Source organism: Elephas maximus, chromosome 25 (assembly GCF_024166365.1).
Source record: "Elephas maximus indicus isolate mEleMax1 chromosome 25, mEleMax1 primary haplotype, whole genome shotgun sequence".
NCBI classification, from domain to species: Eukaryota; Metazoa; Chordata; class Mammalia; order Proboscidea; family Elephantidae; genus Elephas; species Elephas maximus.
The window spans coordinates 40,084,412-40,109,478 of record NC_064843.1 but is presented as its reverse complement, the minus strand read 5'-3'; the positions used below and the strand labels follow the sequence as shown (position 1 = coordinate 40,109,478).

At 44.7% G+C, this 25,067-nt stretch overlaps 1 pseudogene; it reads left to right on the top strand.

The window, feature by feature from the left end:
- Positions 1–735: 735 nt before the first annotated feature.
- LOC126067346 (signal-regulatory protein beta-1-like) lies at positions 736–24,402 on the top strand (annotated as a pseudogene).
- The last annotated feature ends 665 nt before the right edge of the window (positions 24,403–25,067 follow it).

Sequence of the window (25,067 nt, the reverse complement as noted above, 5' to 3'; positions counted from 1 at the left end):
CCTGCAGGATGATTACCCCTAGTCTCCTGCTTCCTCCATCCTGTAAAACAGAAATCACAAGTCTCTCCCAGGGTCTAACTCCTTGCTCAGTCAAAGCTCCTTCCCTTGCAAGAAGGAGAAAGGAGGAGCTCCCTGTACTTTGAGCAGGGACTGGCTGCAAATCCAGGGGCCCTCAGTAGACACTGACTCAGGCTCATGGTAACCACAGATACCACTGGAATGCGGAAAACAGGGTCCCGTCCCCTGGGACCTCCACCAAAATGCAGTGCTGGCCCTATGGAGCTCTCCGCCTGACTCCAGCTGTGCAGTTCATCTGACCCCAGATGTTGGGCAGGTACAGGAAGCTGAACACACCCTACACCATCTCAAGGTTCTGGGACAGAAGCCTTCACTCAGCCCGTGTCCCTGGTGCTCCTGGGTGGGGAAGGGCCACCAGCACCCCTGAGATGGCATATAGGGCCCAGTGTACACAGAACCTGGGTACAAAAGGGGTTGGCCAGGACTTCTTCAAAAATGGTTGTTTCTTGGAACCCTTATCTCAGTAACCTCTTAGGTGGTGTCTGGTTCCTGTTTCACAATCTAGAAGCAGAAACTGCCAGGGTCCCACAGCCCTTTCCTCCCATCACAGTCACTTTCTCTCACATCACAGGAGAAAAAGCTGCATCTCTCTCTGCAGAGCAGAGTCCAGGGACTCCCCAGGAGAGCTGACAAAAAGCAAGTTCCCAGACCACCACGATGTCTGTCTCTGCCACTCAGCCCCACCTACCTCTGCCTTCCGTTCTGCTGCTTCTGCTGCTGAGACTCACAGGTGAGTGTGGCTGCCCTCAGGCACCGCCATGCAGGGATGCTCACCTGAGCCTGAGTTTGACAGTGGTGCCCCTCCCCCCTTGGCAGTGGGGCAGATGGGTCTCTGTCCCACACCACCTCGCCTTCTGTCCCCCTCCTCCTATTAAATTACCTCACAGATCTCAGGCCTCTTTCTCCTCTGCCTGTTCCTCTTTAAGACATTTCCACAAATAGTTGTTTATAACAAGGGACTCCCAGAGAAATCCCCCCAGAAGCCTTACTTCTGCCCCAGGGAGGTCTTATTGCTTGGAGGGGTCCTTTCCTCTCCCACCCAGGTCCAGGCAGGATTTACCTGACGTGACTTCCAGTCCTTCATTCAGTCCTTCCTCACTTCCCACTGAGTTACTGAGTGGTGTTTGGCTACTAACTGAAAGAAAGTTTTGTTGTTTGAATACACCAGAAGGACTTCAGAAGAAAGGTCTGGGAATCTACTTCTGAAAGATCACAGTCATTGAAAACCATATGAAGCACAGTTCTACTCTGACACACATGGGATCACCATGAGTCAAAATCTCTGCGACGACAACTGTTTTTTGCTTTTTTTTTTTCACTTCCCACACACCTGATACCTTGTGAAGCCTCCATGCCTTCCGGGGGGCTTAACCTGCAGGATCAGGGACCTGAAGGACAAAGTGAGGGTGCAGCATAGTACTCCTTGTTGCTGTTGAAGATCATAGAACCTAGGAGTCTAGACCACCTATCTACCTGCATATGTGTGTGTTTGTGTATATGTGTGTGTATATGTGTGTGTGTATATATATGTGTGTGTGTATCTGCATGCATCTGTCAGTTTGTCATACTGTGGTGGCTTGCCCGTTACTGTGACACTGGAAGCTATGCCACCAGTGTTTCAAATACGAACAGGGTCACGAGTGGTAGGCAGGTTTCAGCAGAGCTTACAGACTAAGACAGATTAGGAAGAAGGACCTGGTGGTCTACTTTTGAAAAAAGTGACCAGTGAAAATATTATGAATACCAGCGGGACATTGTCTTGTGTAGTGCTGGAAAACCATCCCCTCAGGCTGGAAGGCATTCAAAATACGACTAGGGAAGAGCTGCCTCCTGAAAGTAAAATCAACCTTAATGACTCAAAATGAGAAGAAACAGCTGCAAACATCCATTCATAATCAGAATGCAGAATTGTATGAAGTATGAATCTAGGAAAATTGGAAGTTGTAAAAAATGAAACAGTATGCATAAAGATTTATATTCTAGGCATTAGTGAGCTGAAATGGACTGGTATTGACATTTTGAATCAGACAAACACATGGTCTACAACGCTGGAAATGACAAATTGAAGAGGAATGGTGTCACATTCATTGTCAAAAAACATTTCAAGATCTATCCTGAAGTACAACACTCTCAGTGATAGAACAATATTCATATATGTACAAAGAAGACCAGTTAATATGACTATTATTCAAATTTATGCACCAACCATTAATGTCAAAGATGAAGGAATTGACGATTATTACCAACGTCTGCAGTCTGATATTCATCAAACATGTAATCAAGATGCATTGATAATTACTGGTGATTGGAATGTGAAAGTTAGAAACAAAGAAGGATCGGTAGTTGGAAAATATGGCCTTGATGACACAAATGATGCCGGAGGTCATACGATAGAATTTTTCAAGACCAACAACTTCTTCATTGCAAATACCTTTTTTCAACAACATAAAAGGTGACTATACATGTGGTCCTCTTCAGATGGGATACATGGGAATCAAATAGACTACATCTGTGGAAAGAGATTATGGAGAAGCTCAATATCATCAGTCAGAACAAGGCCAGGGACCAAACGAGGAACAGACCATCAATTGCTCAGATTCAAGTTCAAGATGAAGCTGAAGAAAATTAGAGCAAGTCCATGAGAGCCAGAAACTCTGGTGGCGTAGTGGTTAAGTGCTACAGCTGCTAACCAAAGGGTCAACAGTTCGAATCTGCCAGGTGCTCCTTGGAAACTCTATGGGGCAGTTCTACTCCATCCTATATGGTCGCTATGAGTTGGAATCCACTCAACTGCACTGGGTTTGTTTTTTTTTTTTGGTTTCCAGGAGAGCCAAAATGTGACTTTGAATATATGCCACCTGAATTTAGAGACCATCGTAATAATTTTGATGCATTGAACACTAATGACCAAAGACCAAACGAGTTGTGGAATGACATCAAGGACATCAAATATAAAGAAAGAAAAAGGTCATTAAAAGGACAGGAAAGAAAGAAAAAACCAAAACAGATATCAGAAGGCTCTGAAACTTACTCTTGAACCTAGAGTAGTTAAAGCAATTGGAAGAAATGATGCAGTAAAAGAGCTGAACAGAAGATTTCAAAGGGTGACTGGAGAAGACAAAGTAAAGTATTATATTGAAATATGCAAAAATCTGGAGTTAGAAAACCAAAAGGGAAGAACACATTTGGCATTTCTCAAGCTGAAAGAATTGAAGAAAAAATTCAAAACTTGAGTTGCAATACTGAAGGATTCTATGGGGAAAATATTGAATGAAGCAGGAAGCATCAAAAGAAAATGGAAGGAATACACAGAGTCACTGTACCAAAAAGAATTGGTTGATGCTCAACCATTTCAGGAGGTAGCATATTATCAACAATCAACGGTACTGAAGGAAGAGCTCCAAGCTGCATGGAAGACATTGCCGACAAACAAGGCTCTGGGAATTGATGGAATACCAATTAAGATGTTTCAACAAAAGGATGCAGCACTGGAGTTGCTCACTAGTCTACGTTAAGAATTTTGGAAGGTGGCTACGTGGCCAACCAACTGGAAGAAATCTATATTTATGCCCATTCCAAAGAAAGGTGATCCAACATAACGCGGAAATTATCGAACAATATCATTAATACCAAACACAAGTAAAATTTTCCTGAAGAGCATTCAAAAGCAGTTGCAGCATTACATCCACAGGGAACTGCCAGAAGTTCAAGCTGGGTTCAGAAGAGGATGTGGAACAAGGGATATCTGGCTGATGTCGTATGTATCTTGACTGAAAGCAGAGAATACCAGAAAGATTTTTACCTGTGTTTCATTACGCAAAGGTATTCGGCTGTGTGGATCATAACAAATTATGGATAACATTGCAAAGAACGAGAATTCCAGAATACTTAATTGTGCTTTTGAAGAACCTGTACATAGACCAAGAGGCAGTCATTCGAACAGAACAAGGGGATACTGTGTGGTTTTTAAAGTCAAGAAATGTATGCATCATGATTGTATCCTTACTTATTCAATCTGTATGCTGAGCAAATAATCCAAGAAGCTGGACTATACGAAGAAGAATGTGGCATCAGGATTGGAGGAAGATGCATTAACAATCTGTAATATGCAGATAACACAACCTTGCCTGCTGAAAGTGAAGAGGACTTGAAGCACTTACTGATAAAGATCAAAGACTACAGCCTTCAGTATTATCTTACCTCAGTATAAAGAAAACAAAAATCCTCACAACTGGACCAATAATCAACATCATGATAAACAGAGAAAAGACTGAAGTTGTCAAAGATTTCATTTTACTTGGATGAACAATTGACAGCCGTGGAAGCAGCAGTCAAGAAATCAGACAACGTATTATGTTGGGCAAATCTGCAAAAGACCGCTTTAAAGTGCTCAAAAGGAAAGATGTCACTTTGAGGACTAAGGTGCGCCTGACCCAAGCCATGGTATTTTCAATTGCCTCATATGCATGCGGAAGCTGGACAATGAATACGGAAGACAGCAGAAGAACTGACAGCTTTGAACTACGGTTTTGGTGAAGAATATTGACTATACCGTGGACTGCCAGAAGAACAGATAAATCTGTCTCGGAAACAGCCAGAATGCTCCTTAGAAGGGAAGATGGCAAGTCTTCGTCTTATGTACTTTGGACATGTTATCAGAAGGGACGAGTCTCTGGAGAAGGACATCAAGCTTAGTAAAGTGAAAGTTTATCAAAAAAGAGCAAGATACTCAGCAAGACGGATTGACATAGTGGCTGCAACAATGGTCTCAAGCATAACAATGATTGTGAGGCTGGCCCAGACTGGGCATTGTTTCGTTCTGTTACACATAGAGTTGCTATGAGTTGGAACCAACTTGATGGCACCTAACAAAAATAACAACCTGTGTGTATACATAGGTGTATAAGAAAAAAAAAAAACAACCCAGTGCCGTCGAGTGTATATGTGTGTATAAATATACATGTATGTATGTGCATGTATATGTACATATGTATGTATGTATATGCTTGTGTGTATACATAAAAGCATGTATGTACTTGTGAATCTGTATGTATGTGTGTGTATATATACACATTTATGTATGTATGGAGGTGTACATGTGTGCATATAAGTGCATATACATGTACGTATGTGTATATATGTGCATATATGTGTACGCATGTGCATATATGTATATATGTGTATGCAGGTGCATATATGTATATATGTACATGTGTGCATATATATGTATATGTGCAAGTATGTGTACATATAATATATATGTGTGTGTATATCTATGTGTTCAAAAATAACGTGTGTGTATGTATTTGTACATGTATGTGTATATATGTATGTATATGCATATGTATATTATATGTACGTGCATGTATACAGATATTGTTGGGTGCTGTGGAGTTTATTTTCTTAAAGTGACCCTGTGTGACCGAGTAGAAGTGCCCCATAGGGTTTTCTTGGCTGTAATCTGGCAGATCACCAGGTCTTCTTCCCGCAGAGCTGCTGGGTGTGTTCAAACCACCAATCTTATTGCTCAGCAGCTGAGAGCCTAGCTATTGCACCACCAGGGTTCCTAAGTATCTGTATATATATGTACATATTTTTTCCAGTTGCCGTGGACTTGACTGTGTCTCGTGGAGACCTTATGTGTGTCAGAGTAGAACTGTGCTCCTCAGGGTTTTCAGTAGCTGATTTTTCAGAAGTAGATCACCAGGCTTTTTTTCTGAGGCCCCTCTGGGTGGACTTGAACCTCTAATTTTTCAGTTAGCAGTGACTGGGTTAACTACTTGCACCACTCAGGGATGTATGTGTATGTGTGTATGTGCACACATGTACATCGTATATATATTATATATTACATAATATGAATATATGTAGTATATTGTAAATATATACACTTAATACATACATTACATTTTTCTAATAGTTTCCTATATCTATCTATCTGTCTGTCTATCTAATCTATCCATCTAATCTAATTTGTCTATTACCCACCCACCCACCCGTCCACCCGTCCACCCGTCCACCCGTCCATCCGTCCATCTGTCCATCCATCTACATATATATAACACAACTGGTAGAAAAAACTTGCTTTTGCACACTATGAAGTCACCCAGAATCCAGCATCGTAGGGTTACATTCTGGATGTGGGCGTTTCTCTCGCCCGTCTACTCCCTTCTCCCCAGAGCTGGGCACAGACCCCCAGGCAGACAGGAGCGCACTCCTCCTCCTCCCAGCAGTGCTAACATCTCAGCTGAGAGGCTATCTAGTGAAGCGATTAAAAGCACAGGTATTTCTTGAAACTAACCTGCCAGGGTCCAATTCCAAGTTCCATCACTTATCAGCTGTTAGACTTCGGGCAATTTACTTGTCTATAAAGTGGGGAGAAATAACAATGTCTCTCTAATAGGGCTGTGGTGAAAATTAAACAAGTTAGTTAATGTAGCCAAGTGTTGAGAATAATGCATGGTGCCCAGCAGCACCCGTGTAAGCTTTGCCTGTCACATATTTCTAGGGCTTAGTAAGTGTAAATACATAAAGTGGTTCTGCTGATTGTGGCCCTTATGGTACACTGGCTCTGTATCCTGGACAAGCCTGAGTCTTCATTTAAAACTCACAGAAACATGGGAAATGGGAATGATCCATCATGTTTATAAAAGAAACAGAATGGAAAAGGAAGGGCGTGGCTTTGGCAGGTCAATACTGGAGCCAGGCCTTAAGCCCAGTCAACCTGATGCCCAGTGCAGGGGCCTCTCCCACTGGACCTTATGCCAGGCTGTGTGCTGAGTGCTTTAACTGCATAAGCTCAATAATCAGCAAAGCAAAGTATGAGGTGGCTGTTATCCCCACTGCACAGATGAGGAAAATTGAGTTCAAAACTGATTACCAGTACAGGTTGCCAATGAATCTACTCGGACTCATGGTGATTTCATGTGTGTCAGAGTAGATCTGTGCTCCATAGGGTTTTCTTTTCTTTTTCTTTAATAATTAATTTTATTTTTGTTGTTGTTGAGAATATACAAAGTAGAACATATACCAATTCAACAATTTCTGCGTGTACAATTCAGTGACATTGATTATATTCTTTGACTTGTACAATCATTCTCACCCTCCTTTCCTGAGTTGTTCCTCTCCCATTAACATAAACTGACTGCCTTCTAAATTTTTCTGTCTAATCTTTGCATTTTCTGTTGTAATTTGATCCCATAGAGATGTACCTTAAAAGCGCAATGCTCAAGGCAGACATTTTTTACTAGTGAAGCTAAACTATTGTTTGGTTTTAAGAAGACTTCAGGGGATTTTTTGGTTTAAAGTTTAAAGATTATGTCAGGGCAGTAGTTTCAGAGGTTCATCCAGCCTCCATGACTCCAGAAATTATGGAGTACATGAGAATTTGAAATTCTGTTCTGCATTTTCCCCCTTTTTGATTAAGATTCTTCAATAGAATCTTTGGTCAGAATGTTCAGTAATGGTAGCTGGGCATCATCCAGTTCTTCTGGTCTCAGGGCAAAGAAAGTAGCTGTTCATGGAGGCAGTTAGCCACACATTCCATATCCTCCGTTTCCTGACTCCCCTTCCTCTGTTGCTCCAGGCAAATAGGGATTAATTATTGTGCCTTGGATGACTGCTTGGAAGCTGTTAAGACCCCAGGTACTATGCAACAAACTAGGAGGTAGAACAGAAGCACAAAACTCTTCACTAGGCCAATTACCTTGGATGTCTCATGAAACATTGACCCTAAATCTTCAAACCAGGGAACCAAATCCTGTGAGGTGTTTGATCCATAACATTTTCAACAGCTGATTTTTTTTGCAAGTAGATCGCCAGGCCATTTTTCAAAGGTGCCTCTCAATCCTACAGCCTCCGTTCTGGGCTAGTCTTCTGATTAAGCCCTCCGCAAGATGGATCTTCCCTGCCAGGTGTCTTGCCAGGCTTTCAGTCCAGGGAGTTGCAAAACAGCTGAGATGGGAACTGGTGATGCTACAGAACCGGTTCTCTGTGTCTGTGAGATTCCCTGGCACATCCATTTGGCGGCAGGTGCTATGCTGCCCATTGTCACCAGGAGCCAGAGGAGATCAGTGTGCAGTCAGGAGAGAGACTGTAATCAGGGAGTGAGTGATGGGGCTCCAGCCAGGAGGGTGGCTGGGGTGGTGCGTGGGCGGGGATGTCAGGATGGCTCTGTTGCCCCTGATCTTCTAGCCACCATGTCCAGAAATGGAAGCCCAGAGTAGAAGGAAATACTAGTGCATGTGGAGCACCCACTGTGTGCCAGGCCCGGGCTGAGCCTTGAGCACCTATTAGCTCTTCCTTGTCTTTTTATTTTGGAAAACTTCAAACATATGTAAAGTTAGAAAAATGGTGTGACAACCATAGTTATCACACTCCGCCATCCTTGTTCCACCTGCCCCTCGCTTTGCTGGGACATTCTAAAATGAATGCTAGACACTATGGAGCCATCCATCGATATTCTAGTGTGCATCATAATCTTACCCTCATAATGAGCCAAGAAGTATGGAGCCCTTCACCCCATCTTACAGGTAAGGAAACTGAGGCACCTCAAAGCCAGTTTGGGTTCCTTCTAAAGCCACATAGCTGGTGAGAGTGAAAACCTGGCTCCCAGCCTCCGTTTCCTCCTAACCACTGTGTTGTCCTTGCCATGGCCACTTCAGTTATAATCATTCATTCAACAAATATTTTCGAGCATCTGCTGTGTGCAAAGAGTGGTTCTCGGTGCTGGGGATACAACCATGAACAAGACAGAAAAAAACACCTGCCCTAAGGGAGGTGACATTTTAGTAGGAACAAAAAACCAAACCCAAGTGAAACAAATCACGTCAGGTAGAGAGACAGGTTCCAGGAAGGACATCCAAGCAGGATGAGGGAATAGAGAATGGGGAGGATGGGGACAGTCATGAGGCCTCTCTGAGGAGCAGAGGCCTGAATAAAACTGAGGGAGCACCCACGGGGGTATCAGGGAAAGAGCACTGCAGGCAGAAGTCCTTGAAGCCAGAATGATCTTCGAATTCTCCAGGAATAGCAATGAGGCCACTGTGGCATCTTAGAAGAGGTGTCAGGCCCAGACCAAGTAGGACCTTGTTTGTTGAGCACTGGCATTGAGTGTGCCAGCCCTATGACCTTGGGCAAGGGGCTGTGTCTCCCTGAGCCCCCACCTTGTCCTCTCTGAAGTGGGGGTGGTGACAGCACTGCCTTGCTGGACCACCGTGGAGGTCAGGTGACACCTGTCATGCTCCCAGCAGGGGCAGTGGTCCAGGCTCGTTAGCCACTGTTACTAAACCAGTAGTTATGGAGTTTATTCAAACTCATGATGACCCCATGTGTGTCAGAGTAGGACTGTGCTACATAAGGTTTTCAATGACTGATCTTTTTTTTTTCTTTGTACCATTATTCCTCACTCTTTTTTTTTTTTAATTTTATGAACTTTTATTGAGCTTAAGTGAACGTTTACAAATCAAGTCAGACTGTCACATATAAGTTTATATACACCTTACTCCGTACTCCCACTTGCTCTCCCCCTAATGAGTCAGCCCTTCCAGTCTCTCTTTTTGTGACAATTTTGCCAGCTTCCAACTCTCTCTATCCTCCCATCCCCCCACCAGACAGGAGATGCCAACACAGTCTCAAGTGTCCACCTGATATAATTAGCTCACTCTTCATCAGCATCTCTCTCCTACCCACTGTCCAGTCCCTTTCATGTCTGATGAGTTGTCTTCGGGAATGGTTCCTGTCCTGGGCCAACAGAAGGTTTGGGGACCATGACTGCCAGGATTCCTCTAGTCTCAGTCAGACCATTAAGTATGGTCTTTTTGTGAGAATTTGGGGTCTGCATCCCACTCATCTCCTGCTCCCTCAGGGATTCTCTGTTGTGCTCCCTGTCAGGGCAGTCATCGGATGTGGCCGGGCACCATCTAGTTCTTCTGGTCTCAGGATGATGTAGGTCTCTGGTTCATGTGGCCCTTTCTGTCTCTTGGGCTCTTAGTTATCGTGTGACCTTGGTGTTCATTCTCCTTTGATCCAGGTGGGTTGAGACCAATTGATGCATCTTAGATGGCCACTTGTTAGCATTTAAGACCCCAGATGCCACATTTCAAAGTGGGATGCAGAATGTTTTCATAATAGAATTATTTTGCCAATTGACTTAGAAGTCCCCTTAAACCATGGTCCCCAAACTCCCACCCTTGTTAGCATTTAAGACCCCAGATGCCACATTTCAAAGTGGGATGCAGAATGTTTTCATAATAGAATTATTTTGCCAATTGACTTAGAAGTCCCCTTAAACCATGGTCCCCAAACTCCCGCCCTTGCTCCGCTGACCTTTGAAGCATTCGTTTTATCCCGGAAACTTCTTTGCTTTTGGTCCAGTCCAGTTGAGCTGACCTTCCATGTATTGCGCGTTGTCCTTCCCTTCACCTAAAGCAGTTCTTATCTACTGATTAATCAGTAAAAAACCCTCTCCCACCCTCCCTCCCTGCCCTCCTCATAACCACAAAAGTATGTGTTCTTCTCAGTTTATACTATTTCTCAAGATCGTATAATAGTGGTCTTATACAATATTTGTCCTTTTGCCTCTGACTAATTTCACTCAGCATAATACCTTCCACGTTCCTCCATGTTATGAAATGTTTCACAGATTTGTCACTGTTCTTTATCGATGCATAGTATTCCATTGTGTGAATATACCACAATTTATCTAACCATTCATCCGTTGATGGACACCTTGGTTGCTTCCAGCTTTTTGCTATTGTAAACAGAGCTGCAATAAACATGGGTGTGCATATATCTGTTTGTGTGAAGGCTCTTGTTTCTCTAGGGTATATTCCGAGGAGTGGGATTTCTGGGTTGTATGGTAGTTCTATTTCTAACTGTTTAAGATAACGCCAGATAGATTTCCAAAGTGGTTGTACCATTTTACATTCCCACCAGCAGTGTATAAGAGTTCCAATCTCTCCGCAGCCTCTCCAACATTTATTATTTTGTGTTTTTTGGATTAATGCCAGCCTTGTTGGAGTGAGATGGAATCTCATTGTAGTTTTAATTTGCTTTTTTTTAATGGCTAATGATCGAGAGCATTTTCTCATGTATCTGTTAGCTGCCTGAATATCTTCTTTAGTGAAGTGTGTGTTCATATCCTTTGCCCACTTCTTGATTGGGTTGTTTGTCTTTTTGTGGTTGAGTTTTGACAGAATCATATAGATTTTAGAGATCAGGCTCTGGTCGGAAATGTCATAGCTGAAAATTCTTTCCCAGTCTGTAGGTTGTCTTTTTACTCTTTTGGTGAAGTCTTTAGATGAGCATAGGTGTTTGATTTTTAGAAGCTCCCAGTTATCTGGTTTCTCTTTGTCATTTTTGGTAATGTTTTGTATTCTGTTTATGCCTTGTATTAGGGCTCCTAAGGTTGTCCCTATTTTTTCTTCCATGATCTTTATCATTTTAGTCTTTATGTTGAGGTCTTTGATCCACTTGGAGTTAGTTTTTGTGCATGGTATGAGGTATGGGTCCTGTTTCATTTTTTTGCAAATGGATATTCAGTTATGCCAGCACCTTTTGTTAAAAAGACTATCTTTTCCCCAATTAACTGACACTGGGCCTTTGTCAAATATCAGCTGCTCCTTTGTGGATGGATTTATACCTGGGTTCTCAATTCTGTTCCACTGGTCTATGTGTCTGTTGTTGTACCAGTACCAGGCTGTTTTGACTACTGTGGCTGTATAATAGCTTCTGAAATCAGGTAGAGTGAGGCCTCCCACTTTCTTCTTCTTTTTCAGTAATGCTTTACTTATCCGAGGCTTCTTTCCCTTCCATATGAAGTTGGTGATTTGTTTCTCCATCACATTAAAAAATGACATTGGAATTTGGATCAGAATTGCATTGTATGTATAGATGGCTTTTGGTAGAATAGACATTTTTACTATGTTAAGTCTTCCTATCCATGAGCAAGGTATGTTTTTCACTTAAGTATGTCCTTTTTAATTTCTCGTAGTAGTGCTTTGTAGTTTTCTTTGTATAGGTCTTTTACATCCTTGGTAAGATTTATTCCTGTGTATTTTATCTTCTTGGGGGCTACTGTGAATGGTATTGATTTGGTTATTTCCTCTTCGATGTTCTTTTTGTTGATGTAGAGGAATCCAAGTGATTTTTGTATGTTTATCTTATAACCTGAGACTCTGCCAAACACTTCTACTAGTTTCAGTAGTTTTCTGGAGGATTCCTTAGGGTTTTCTGTGTATAAGATCATGTCATCTGCAAATAGAGATAATTTTACTTCCTCCTTGCCAATCCGGATGCCCTTTATTTCTTTGTCTAGCCTAATTGCCCTGGCTAGGACTTCTAGCACGATGTTGAATAAGAGCGGTGATAAAGGGCATCCTTGTCTGGTTCCCGTTCTCAAGGGAAATGCTTTCAGGCTCTCTCCATTTAGAGTGATGTTGGCTGTTGGCTTTGCATAGATGCCCTTTATTATGTTGAGGAGTTTTCCTTCAGTTCCTATTTTGGTGAGAGTTTTTATCATAAATGGGTGTTGGACTTTGTCAAATGCCTTTTCTGCATCAATTGATAAGATCATGTGGTTTTTGTCTTTTGTTTTATTTATGTGGTGGATTACATTAATGGTTTTTCTAATATTAAACCAGCCTTGCATACCTGGTATAAATCCCACTTGATCAGGGTGAATTATTTTTTGGTATGTTGTTGAATTCTATTGGCTAGAATTTTGTTGAGGATTTTTGCATCTATGTTCATGAGGGATATAGGTCTGTAATTTTCTTTTTTTGTAATGTCTTTACCTGGTTTTGGTATCAGGGAGGTGGTGGCTTCATAGAATGAGTTGGATAGTATTCTGTCATTTTCTATGCTTTGAAATACCTTTAGTAGTAGTGCTGTTAACTCTTCTCTGAAAGTTTAGTAGAACTCTGCAGTGAAGCCGTCCGGGCCAGGGCTTTTTTCGGTTGGGAGTTTTTTGATTACCGTTTCGATCTCTTTTTTTGTTATGGGTCTATTTAGTTGTTCTACTTCTGAATGTGTTAGTTTAGGTAGCTAGTGTTTTTCCAGGAATTCATCCATTTCTTCTAGGTTTGCAAATTTGTTAGAGTACAATTTTTCGTAATAATCTGATATGATTCTTTTAATTTCATTTGGTTCTGTTGTGATGTGGCCCTTCTCGTTTCTTATTCGGGTTATTTGTTTCCTTTCCTGTATTTCTTTAGTCAGTCTAGCCAATGGTTTATCAATTTTGTTAACTTTTTCAAGGAACCAGCTTTTGGCTTTGTTAATTCTTTCAATTGTTTTTCTGTTCTCTAATTCATTTAGTTCAGCTCTAATTTTTATTATTTGTTTTCTTCTGGTGCCTGATGGATTCTTTCGTTGCTCACTTTCTATTTGTTCAAGTTGTGGGGACAGTTCTCTGATTTTGGCTCTTTCTTCTTTTTGTATGTGTGCATTTATCGATATAAATTGGCCTCTGAGCGCTGCTTTTGCTGTGTCCCAGACGTTTTGATAGGAAGTATTTTCATTCTCGTTGCATTCTATGAATTTCCTTAGTCCCTTCTTAACGTCTTCTATAACCCAGTCTTTTTTCAGGAGGGTATTGTTCAATTTCCAAGTATTTGATTTCTTTTCCCTAATTTTTCTGTTATTGATTTCCGCTTTTATGGCCTTGTGGTCTGAGAAGATGCTTTGTAATATTTCGATGTTTCGGATTCTGCAAAGGTTTGTTTTATGACCTAATATGTGGTCTATTCTAGAGAATGTTCCATGTGCGCTAGAAAAAAAAGTATAGTTTGCAGCATTTGGGTGGAGAGTTCTGCATAAGTCAATGAGGTCAAGTTGGTTGATGGTTGTAATTAGGTCTTCTGTGTCTCTATTGAGCTTCTTACTGGATGTCCTGTCCTTCTCCAAAAGTGGTGTGTTGAAGTCTCCTACTATAATTGTGGAGGTGTCTCTCTCACTTTTCAGTTCTGTTAAAATTTGATTTATGTATCTTGCAGCCCTATCATTGGGTGCATAAATATTTAATATGGTTATATCTTCCTGGTCAATTGTCCCTTTTATCATTACGTAGTGTCCTTCTTTATCCTTTGTGGTGGATTTAAGTCTAAAGTCTATTTTGTCAGAAATTAATATTGCTACTCCTCTTCTTTGTTGCTTACTGTTTGCTTGATATGTTTTTTTCCATCCTTTGAGTTTTTTTTTTTTTTGAGTTTAGTGTGTCTCTTGTAGGCAGCATATAGACAGATCGTGTTTCTTTATCCAGCCTGAGACTCTCTGTCTCTTTATTGGTGCATTTAGTCCATTTACATTCAGCGTAATTATAGATAAGTGTTTAGTGTTGTCATTTTGATGGCTTTTCATGTGTGCTATTGACAATTTCATTTTTCCACTTACTTTTTTGTGCTGAGACGTTTTTCTTTGTAAATTGTGAGATCGTCATTTTCATAGTATTTGACTTTATGTTTGTTGAGTCGTTACGTTTTTCTTGGTTTTTATTTTGAGTTATGGAGTTGTTATACCTCTTTGTGGTTACCTTAATATTTACTCCTATTTTTCTAAGTAAAAACCTAACTTGTATTGTCCTATATCGCCTTGTATCCCTCTCCATATGGCAGTTCTATGCCACCTGTATTTAGTCCCTCTTTTTGATTATTGTGATCTTTTACATATTGATTTCAATGATTCCCTGTTTTGAGCATTTTTTTTTTAATTAATCTTAATTTGTTTTTGCGATTTCCCTATTTGAGTTGATATCAGGATGTTCTGTTCTGTGACTTTGTGTTGTGCTGGTATCTGATATTATTGGTTTTCTGACCAAACAATTTCCTTTAGTATTTCTTGTAGCTTTGGTTTGGTTTTTGCAAATTCTCTAAGCTTCTGTTTATCTGTAAATGTTTTAATGTCGCCTTCATATTTGAGAGAGAGTTTTGCTGGATATATGATCCTTGGCTGGCAGTTTTTCTCCTTCAGTGCTCTATATATGTCATCCCATTGCCTCCTTGACTGCATGGTTTCTGCTCAGTAGTCCGAACTTATTCTTATTGATTCTCCCTTGAAGGAGACCTTTCTTTTCTCCCTGGCTGCTTTTAAAATTTTCTCTTTATCTTTGGTTTTGGCAAGTTTGATGATAATATGTCTTGGTGTTTTTCTTTTTGGATCAGTCTTAAATGGGGTTCGATGAGCATCTTGGATAGATATCCTTTCGTCTTTCATGATGTCAGGGAAGTTTTCTGTCAGCAGATCTTCAACTATTCTCTCTGTGTTTTCTGTCCTTCCTCCCTGTTCTGGGACTCCAATCACACACAAGTTATCCTTGATAGAGTCCCACATGATTCTTAGGGTTTCTTCATTTTTTAAAATTCTTTTATCTGATTTTTTTTCAGCTATGTTGGTGTTAATTCCCTGGTCCTCCAGATTTCCCACTCTGCATTCTAATTGCTCGAGTCTCCTCCTCTGACTTCCTATTGCGTTGTCTAATTCCGTAATTTTATTGTTAAACTTTTGGATTTCTGCATGCTGTCTCTCTATGGATTCTTGCAACTTATTAATTTTTCCACTATGTTCTTGAATAATCTTTTTGAGTTCTTCAACTGTTTTCTCAGTGTGTTCCTTGGCTTTTTCTGCAGTTTGCCTTATTTCATTTCTGAGGTCATCCCTGATGTCTTGAAGCATTCTGTAAATTAGTTTTTTATATTCTGCATCTGGGAATTCCAGGATTGTATCTTCATTTGGGAAAGATTTTGATTCTTTTGTTTGGGGGGTTGTAGAAGCTGTCATGGTCTGCTTCTTTATGTGGTTTGATATCGACTGCTGTCTCCCAGCCATCACTAAGATATTGTAGTGATTTATTCTATATTTGCTCACTGAGTCTTATCTTGTTTTGTTTTCTTTCAGTATACGTGGATGAGCTACTAGATTGTGCTGTCTTGATTGTTGTAGCTCTTGACTTACTTATGACCTATTACCAGCTGGTTTGGGCTGTTGCCAGGTATATATGCCTGAGTCTATTCACTATTCTTGAGTAGAATCTGATTTTGGGTCATCAAGTGTGTGCTGCACCCTAACACCTATCCACCTTGAGAAGTAGTGGTGATAGTTGTGTGCACCAGATTCTAGTAGCAGCTGGGGTTCACACTCCGGGGGGGGGGGGCAGGATGCTGACAGGCTTCCCCCAAGTGTCAGTGAGGTAGGTGTGTCTCTATTCCTAAAGCACCTTGGTGGGAGGGCTCTGCAGCTGTACCTTAGGCCCCCAGTGCAAATACCTCTACAGACTGGGAGGTGTCACCCTCCTTAGACCCCTAAGGCAAGAGGCTAGGTGGTCTGGGGGGAGCTTCAGTCCTCAGTTCCCTGTTGTGGGTCAGTTAGGGCTCTGTTGAATAAGCAGAGATATCAGACCTGGGAAACTTGTTTTTCCGGTAAATCCGCTAAAAAAAAAAATGCAGTCAGATCCCTATCTGAAATGCCTTTGCATTATAATAGCCACCTTGTTGCCTGTAGGGATGAAAGCCCGAGATATGGATCATATATGCTTGGCTGGAGCTGGTTCTGTGTTTTTAGTCCAATTAGGGAAGGATTTTTGGTCCCTGGGTTTTTTGTGGTTGCTTCTCTCAGGCCGGAAGAATGGGTTAGGAAAAGACCAAAAAAAAAAAAAAAAAAGGGAAAAGAAAAGCCGCGGAGCCGGAGCCATTCTCCCTCTGGCTCAGGAAATTCCAGTGTTAATGAAGCCACCTGGGAAGGGGAGGGGAGGGTCCAGAAAACCAGGAGAGAGTAGCACCCTGGAATATAGCCAAAGTTGCTTATCTTGCTTGGGATGACTATTTTATCTGAGATTCCCGAGGGGCATGTCGCCTATGTGTGCTGGCTGGGTAGAAATTGCCCCTGAGGGTCTGGCCCGCAGAAGCCGTGGTCAGTTCCTCCGCTACCAGTCCAAAGCCCAGCGTCAAGGTTCCCCGGCTGGGACGCTGCACTCCCGGCTCCAAAACCAGTCGCTGCCTCCCAGGGACTTCTCCTTCCGCCGCCCGCACCGACCAGCTGGGCCCCCTCCCGGGGTCAGTTCAGGGGGGTAGGGCTACGCCCCATGTTTGCACGGTCACAGGATGCCGTGCTCAGCTCCCCTGTGCCCAGTCCAAAGCCCGGCGCCAAGGTTCCCCAGCTGGGACGCTGCACTCCCGGCTCCAAAACCAGTCACTGCCTCCCAGGGACTTCTCCTCCCACCAGCCGCGTGGCCGTGCTACCCACGCGGACCGGCAGGGCCCCCTCCGGGGGTCAGTTCAGGGGGGTAGGGCTGAGCCCTGTGTTTGCGTCATCACAGGATGTTGTGTTCAGCTCCCCTGGGCCCAGTCCTAAGCCCAGCGCCAAGGTTACCTGACTGGGACGCTGGCTCCAGACTCCGAAAACAGTCGCTGCTTCCCCGTAGTTGTTCGTTCTCAGTCTCTGTCACTCAGGTCAACTCTTTAAATCTGTGTTTGTTGTTCAGGGTTCATAGATTGTCACGTATGTGATCAATTCACTTGTTTTTCTGAGTCTTTTTTGCAAGAGGGATCCGAGGTAGCGTCTACCTAGTCAGCCTTCTTGGCCCCCTCTCATGACTGATCTTTTGAAAGTAGAGTGTAGGCTTTTTTTCCAAGGTACCTCTGGATGGACTCAAACCTCCAACCTTTCAGTTAGCAGCCAAGTATGTTAACCCTTAATATTGTGTTATCATGATTTTATGCTTTGGGGCTCAAAAGAGAAGGTAGAGATCCTGCTCCATCATTTACCAGCTGGGAGACCTGGCATACATAGAAGTCACTTAGCACTGAGCTGGACCTAGGGGGCGCTCTTCCTGTCATTATATTAACAATGAATGAGTTGGGGAGAGGCTGCTGCACAAAAGTCACCAACCAGCCCTGGCTGATGCCCCTGCAGGCCAGGCCTCTGCTGGATGCGGGACACACAGGAACTGGACCCAGTCCAGGCACCCAGGGCTCCTAGGCTGGGTAGCGGAAAGGAGCCTGAGGCTCAAATCAAAGGCTAATTGGAGCACATGAGACAGGAACCCCAGTAAGGAGACTAGGGGGCTGGGGGGGGGGACATAGCCAGGATGATGAAGGGGCAGGAGGGTGTTGTTGTGAGATGTGTAGGGACCGAGGGAGAACAGCCCAGTGCCTGGTCCTGAACACAGTGATGGGGGAAGGGAGAGGAAATGGAAAGAGACAGACCACAGTGGCCAGGGAGAAACAGAGAGAGAAACAGACAGACAGACAGACAGAGAGAAGCGGAAAGAGACAGAGAGAGGGAAAGGCAGACAGAGACAGAATAAGAGTGAGGTGGAGTGGGGGAAAAAGAGAGAATGAGTGACAGAGACATGGAGAGGTGACAGCCTGGTGTGTAGGGAGACAGGCGATCCAGTCCCAGCCTGAGCTTCCACTGCCCTGCAACATGCCCTTGGGCAAGTCCTGCCCTGACCTAGGCCCCTTTGCCTTGTACATCAGCCGGGGCTGAAGCAGATGCCCTGAGCAGCGTGCTCTGGGTCTGGCCTGGATAGGAGAGGCCCTGTGGGTTTGCCCACCAGCCTGTGGGCCTGGCACTGCCCCACCAGCAGGGACAGGCACCCAAGGGAAAAGAGGCCACAGATCCCAGTGTGCCCTCAGTGGGCTAGCCCAGGGTCTGAGAACAGGTCTCATCCATCTGTCTCTCTTCCTGTCCCTTTTCCCCTTCCCAGCATCACCCTACCCTGGCTCCTGGACCAGGGATTAACCTTGGGGCCTGGTTCTTTTTGACACTCTCTCTGCCTTAGGCAGATCTAACCCTCGCAAAGATTTGAGATGGGGTCATGGTAGCTATTTCATAGAAGAAGAGATTAAGGCTCAGGAGCAGTACAGGGACCCAATCAAAAGAAGGCAGTTTGCAGAGCTCACTTGTGAGCACCCTCTTGGACCCTGTCAGTCACCTAAGTGATTGCCCAGGGTCACATGGCTGGAAGCCACCAGGCCAGGACTCTAACCCAAGTTTTCCTACTTTAAATCCTGTATCTTTCCCATGGCTCCACCGCCTGGATGAAGCCCAAACCACTGAGTACGACTCCCTACTTGGGGCCTGCTTCCTGGTCGGCCTGGAAACAGAACTAAGCTCCTTTCTGAGCCCCCCACACACATGGTACCCACACCTCTGAGCCTTGGCCCAGGCTGTTACCTCTGTCAGGAAAATCGGGACCCCTTTCTTTCTGTAAATCCAGGTTTGAACTCCAGAGCTGAGCTCGGACAGCACTCTTCCAGAGAGGGCTCAGGGCTCCACTCAGACCGGGTCCACACCCACATCTGCTGGGTCATTAACCACTGTGTGCCTCAGTTTCCCCATTTGTCATGCAGTCTCCCGGGGTAGGCTTGTGGTGAGGAGTACATGAGATGGTACATGGGATGTCCTGAGTACAAGCCCAGCTCAAGGTGTACGCTCAGTCAGCAGGAGCTGTTGCTGATAAACACCTGAGACAACAGGCAGGATCCCGCAGGATGAATAATGGCCTGTGTTCCCTGCAGGAGTGACAGGTGAGCAGGAGCTGCAGGTGACTCAGCGTGAGACGTTGGTGTCAGTAGCGGCTGGGGAGGCAGTCACTCTGCCCTGCGTCCTCTCCTCTCTGCAACCCGTGGGGCCCGTCCAGTGGCTCAGGCGGAATGGACCAGATCGGCAGTTAGTCTACAGTTTTGGTGGAGGCTAGACCGCGTACGCCTCTTCCCCCGAGTAACACATGTTACAGACCAGACAATAAGAGGCAGCATGGACTATTCCATCCGCATCAGGAACATCACCCCAGCAGACGCCGGCACATACATCTGTGTGAAGTTCAGGAAGGGGAGCCCTGACAAGGAGTTTAAGTCTGGTCCCGGGACACAGGTGACTGTGAGTGGTGAGTACTGTGGGCCTCTTCCCCCTGGTGTGTGACCACAACTCAGTAATAACACCCTCTGTTCTTTGAGCAACAACTAAGTATCATGTGTGATGGTGGGTGTTTATACTCGTGGTCACTTTTCACCCCCTTTTACAGATCAGGAAGCTGAGGCCTAGAGGGCATGCTCTTTCCTCAAGGCCCCACAGCTGATAAAAGGTGGAGAAAATTCTGGAAACCTTTTTTTTTTTTTTAGTCAGCCTAGCTCCAAATGCTTGCCTTTTCCAATCTGGTCCCTGTAGGTGAGGGAGATGACAGTTTGGGCGACTTGCCCAGTCACAGGCCAAACCTCACTTCCTGTCCCCAGATTCTTCCCCTGCATCATGGTCGTGTCTTCTCTTATTTGGCAATCACTTTCTGAGGATCTACGGTGTGCCAGGCTCTGCTCTCGTTGGAAACAGCAAGTAACAAGGCGGGCAAAGGCGCTCCTCCCACGAAGCTTCCGTTCTCTTCCCCTCCAAGGAGGAGAGGGTCGGTCCAGGGCAGAGAGTGGGGTATGAGTTTCTTTATTTAGTCTTCAGAAACATCACACCGAGCAAAAAGTCCCAAGAGGCAGAGACTCACTGTTTGATCTGAGAGCCCAGGTTGCGGGAGATGCTGAGAGGGCTGGCTGGGCCAAGGGCTCTGTTGGGAAAACCCCGTGATTCAGAGCTTGAGCACAGAGGCTCCGAGCCAGGCCAGTCATCTCAGAATACCCCTAACCCCACAGATGAGGCCCCCCATGTGGGTGACTTAGGAGTTACCCAGCTGAAGCAGCAAAGAAGATGCTCCTTTCGGGTTTTCTGCCAGAGGCCCAGGATCCTCTTCCAGCTCCTGGATCCATAGGTGATTGCAAAGTCTCTCTCAGTCTTAAGCCAAGTCATTCTGTGTCAGCCATTTCAGTCAGCACATACAGAGCTTTTCCATTGTTCTAACGACTGCAGAATGCCCCATCGTATGGATGTGTCATCATTTATTTTACAGTCTCCTTTAGATGGATACGTAGGCTGTCCCCAATCTCCAGCTGTTAACACGGTGCTGGCAGGGATGACCCACACCTGCATAGTCCTCCTCACATGGGGTGTCCACTGGGGGTGGCGCTGGTGGGTCAGAGAGCGCGGGTAGTTCAGTTTACCCGGATTCTGGGTACTTCAGTTTAGGTGGATAGTGAATAGTTTAGTTTATGTGGATAGCGGGTAGTTTACGAGGATAGTGAGTAGTTTAGTTAACATGGATAGTGGGTAGTGTAGCTTACGTGGATAGGGCCAGGTTCCCTCCCAGACACAGCAACTGAGTTTCCCACAACCCTGGACGTAGGTGGGGAAGGCAGATTTATCCAGAATTACAGACATTACAGGTGGAGACACTGAAGTTCCCAGGTGGTGAGTCCATTTCTGTTGTGAAAGTAGTCACATTAGCAAGTAACTCAACCCTGACGCAGCGCTGCTAACTCCTAGTGAGTGCCCGTCCCTCTCTGCCACGCTGTCTTCCCAAGTGATGGCCAGGATGAGAAGGGGTGCTGGGGGCTCCATCGTGTCCCCGTGATGGCATTTACACTTACAGCCAGGGCTGTGAGTGAGGGGCACTACACTCCCCTTTTACAGGTGAGGACCTGAGGCTCGGAGAGGGGACCCCAAGCTACCAGACTCCACAGCCCCTGCTCTCTGTCACACCCCGCTGTGCTTGTCAAAGTGTGGAGAAAGCTCTAGCCCTCTCCTTTTAAAAGCTTGTGTTATTCTGCTTTGCTGCAATATGCATTAAAAAAAAAAAAAAAGTACCGCAGGGTGAGGAGGGGCTCACTTTGCAACCAGATCCTACAGATACTGCAGACAGCTCAGGATATGTTGAACCTGTTCCTAAAAGAGACATCTCATCATGTTGTCTAGTGCACAGGGCTGGGGGGAGGATGAAAGAGCTGAGGGGCTGGAGGGATCAGCCCGGCATCAGGACCCGGACACTCCCAGTAAATGGCCAAGGGCCATCCCATGTCCTGCTTTTAGGGATATCCAGGAAGCTGGTGTTCTCATGACTTGACTTATTCAAGTGCCACCCTCCTTACTATGCCCTACAATGTTCCATGGGTGTTAGGAGGCAAGTCATATATTCAAAATCCAAATATTTGTACTATTTACTGGCACATAAATTTGGGTAAAAATTAAGATTTGAAGACCCCAGAGACACTCTATGGAGACCCGACCACAGGGATAGACTGCCCTGGTTTTTCTGATTCTTCCACTCCTGGAAGCTTTCAGGGCACCAAATGTGCTGTTGGACTTTGTATCCCTGTCTGTGTTTCTCTTGTAATTAACAGTTAAGCCCTCTTTGGGCTTTCTCAGCACTCAGTGATATCCATATTCCACCTAAAACTGACCCTGTGGAAGCCCCCAAGTTCCAAGAAACATTCCTCTGCCCCCTCCTTTCAATTTCCAGGCTTGGTACAGATTCGGCCCTGCAGGAGTGTGGGTGGAAAGAATGAAAAGTATGAAATAATAAACACCTAAAAGAAAGGGACCTCTGGATATAAATAAAGCCTGGGTTAAAGACAGGTCTGTTTTTTTTTTTTTTTTAATTTCTGTTAAGCACCTCCTGTGCTTTGCCCAGAGCAAAAATGCTGTCTTATTTGATCCTGACCAACCCAGGAAAAATGCTTATGGTCCCATTTTACAAATGGGGGAGCTGGGACGTGCGGCAGCCACACAGCCAGTGGCTGATTATTCTCGATCCCCCTTTCTTCTGATCCCACTCTGCACTTCTTCCCCTTCGTTTACTTCTATAAACGCTTTCTCTGACATGGGAAGGTTTCTGGGTGAGACCAGCTAGGAATGGTTAATACAAAGAATGAGACTTGCTCCAGGGCTGAGATTGGTGGGGAAATCACCCAGTGCAGAGAAAAGAAAGTGGACTTTGGACTCAGGTCTAGAATCCCATGGCAGCCCCACCACTTACTGTCTGTCCTCAGTCAGGTCCCCTCACCTGTCTGAACCTTTTTTTCCTGCTCCTTGAGATGAGGACAGTGTCCCCTCCCTGCCAGCAGTATTAGAAAATAATTAGCATGTAGAGTCTAAGCAGTAATCACATGATTCTCGTTCATGGTGACAATGCAGTGATGGTTATTTTTTATAAATGCTCCATCTTGCAGCCAAGCCTTCTTCCCCCTGTGGTATTGGGACCCTCGGCGAGGACCACACCTGGGCAGACAGTGATCTTCACCTGCGAATCCCACGGCTTCTCCCCAAGATATGTTACCCTGATGTGGTTCAAGAATGGGAATGAACTCCCAGCCCTCCAGACCAAGGTGGGCCCACTGGACAACAGTGTCTCCTACAATGTCTCCAGTAGGACCCAGGTGACACTGACCCGAGAGGACATCCACGATCAGGTCATCTGCGAGGTGGCCCACAGTACCTTGCAGGGCTCTCTTCGTGGGTCGGCCAACTTGTCTGACATCATTCGAGGTAGATGATGCTCACGTCCAGCCCAGACCCTCACCCAGAGCCCAGTCTGCTCCCTCAGGTTTGCTCCAGGACTTGAACTGCCTGGAATCCAATTCCTAATAAAAAAAATAGTCCCTCCCAATTACCAGAAACCTACAATGTGTCAGTCACACTGCTCAACACTTTCACTTATTATTTTAACGGCAGCTTCTGCTTCAACACCTTCCATGTGCCACGCGCAGTGTTAGTTAGTTTCATTTATTTTACCAATAGCAATGGCAATTACTGAGCACCAACTACCTGCTAAGCCCGTATGTGCTTGGTGATGTTATTTATTTTGCCAACATTATTATGTTCCAACTTCATGCAAGGCATTGTGCTTGTTGATTTCACTCATTATTACCCTTATATGAGCTATCATTTCTTGAGCATCTACCATGTTCCAGGCACTGTGCGTAGTGATTTTATCCATTATGCAAAAAGGGCGTATATTGTTTGAGTACCTACTGCATGCATAGCACTGCCGCTGGTTATCCCTTGCCATGATGGTGGGGCCACTATTGACACCCCAGGCCCCTTAATCTGTGTGTTCCATAAGGTCAGATTTTTTGCCCTGCTGTTTCAGTTCCGCCCACCTTGGAGGTTACCCAACTCCCCATTCAAGGGAACCAGGTGAACGTCACCTGCCAGGTGAAGAAGTTCTACCCCAAGAGCCTACAGCTGACCTGGCTGGAAAATGGAAAGGTGTCCCGAACAGATTCAGCCTCGATCCCCACCGAGGACAAGGATGGGACCTATAACCTGAAGAGCTGGATCTTGGTGAACTCTTCTGCCCACAGGGAGGATGTGCTCACCTGCCGGGTGGTGCATGATGGGCAGCCAGCAGTCACTGGACAGAAGACACTGAAGTTCACAGCCCCCTCGAAGAACCAGACCACAGAGACATCCCCTGGTGAGACCTCCATTCCACCCCACCTGGCTCATTTTTAAAGTGTATCTTAATTTTATCTTTATTGTTTTCATGTTGAAATAGTCATCATGCTTTCTGTTGTTAGGTGCCATCGACTCGATTTCAACTCATAGTGATCCCATGTGACAGACCAGAACTGCCCCATAGGGTTTTCTAGGCTGTAATCTTTACAGGAGCGGATCACCAGATTTTTCTCTTGTGGAGCCTCTGGGTGCATTCACACCGGTGATCTTTTGGTTAACAGCCAAGGCTTCACCTTTGCCCCACAAGGGCTCCTGTGTTCATCCTTATTATAGAGTAACCTAATCCAAAACCAAACCCACTGCCTTTGAGTTGACTCTGACTCATAGAACCCTGTAGAAGAGAGTAGAGCTGCCCATAGGGATCGCAAGACTGTAAATCTTTAGGGAAGCAGACTGCCACATCTTTCTTTTGCAGAACAGCTGGTAGGTTGGAACGTCTGACCCTTCAGTTTGCAACTGAGTGCTTAACCACTGACCACTAGGACTCTTTGTAGAGTAATCTAGATGTTTGTTACTATAAAGGAGAAGTTTAGAGTGAGCTTCCTTTCCTGAAATCCCCCAGCCCAAGGTCACCCACCACTAAGGGTTTGGTACATATCTTTATAAATATTTTCACATAAATACATATTAAAGACAAAGAGAAGGAGGGAAGGAAGGAAGGA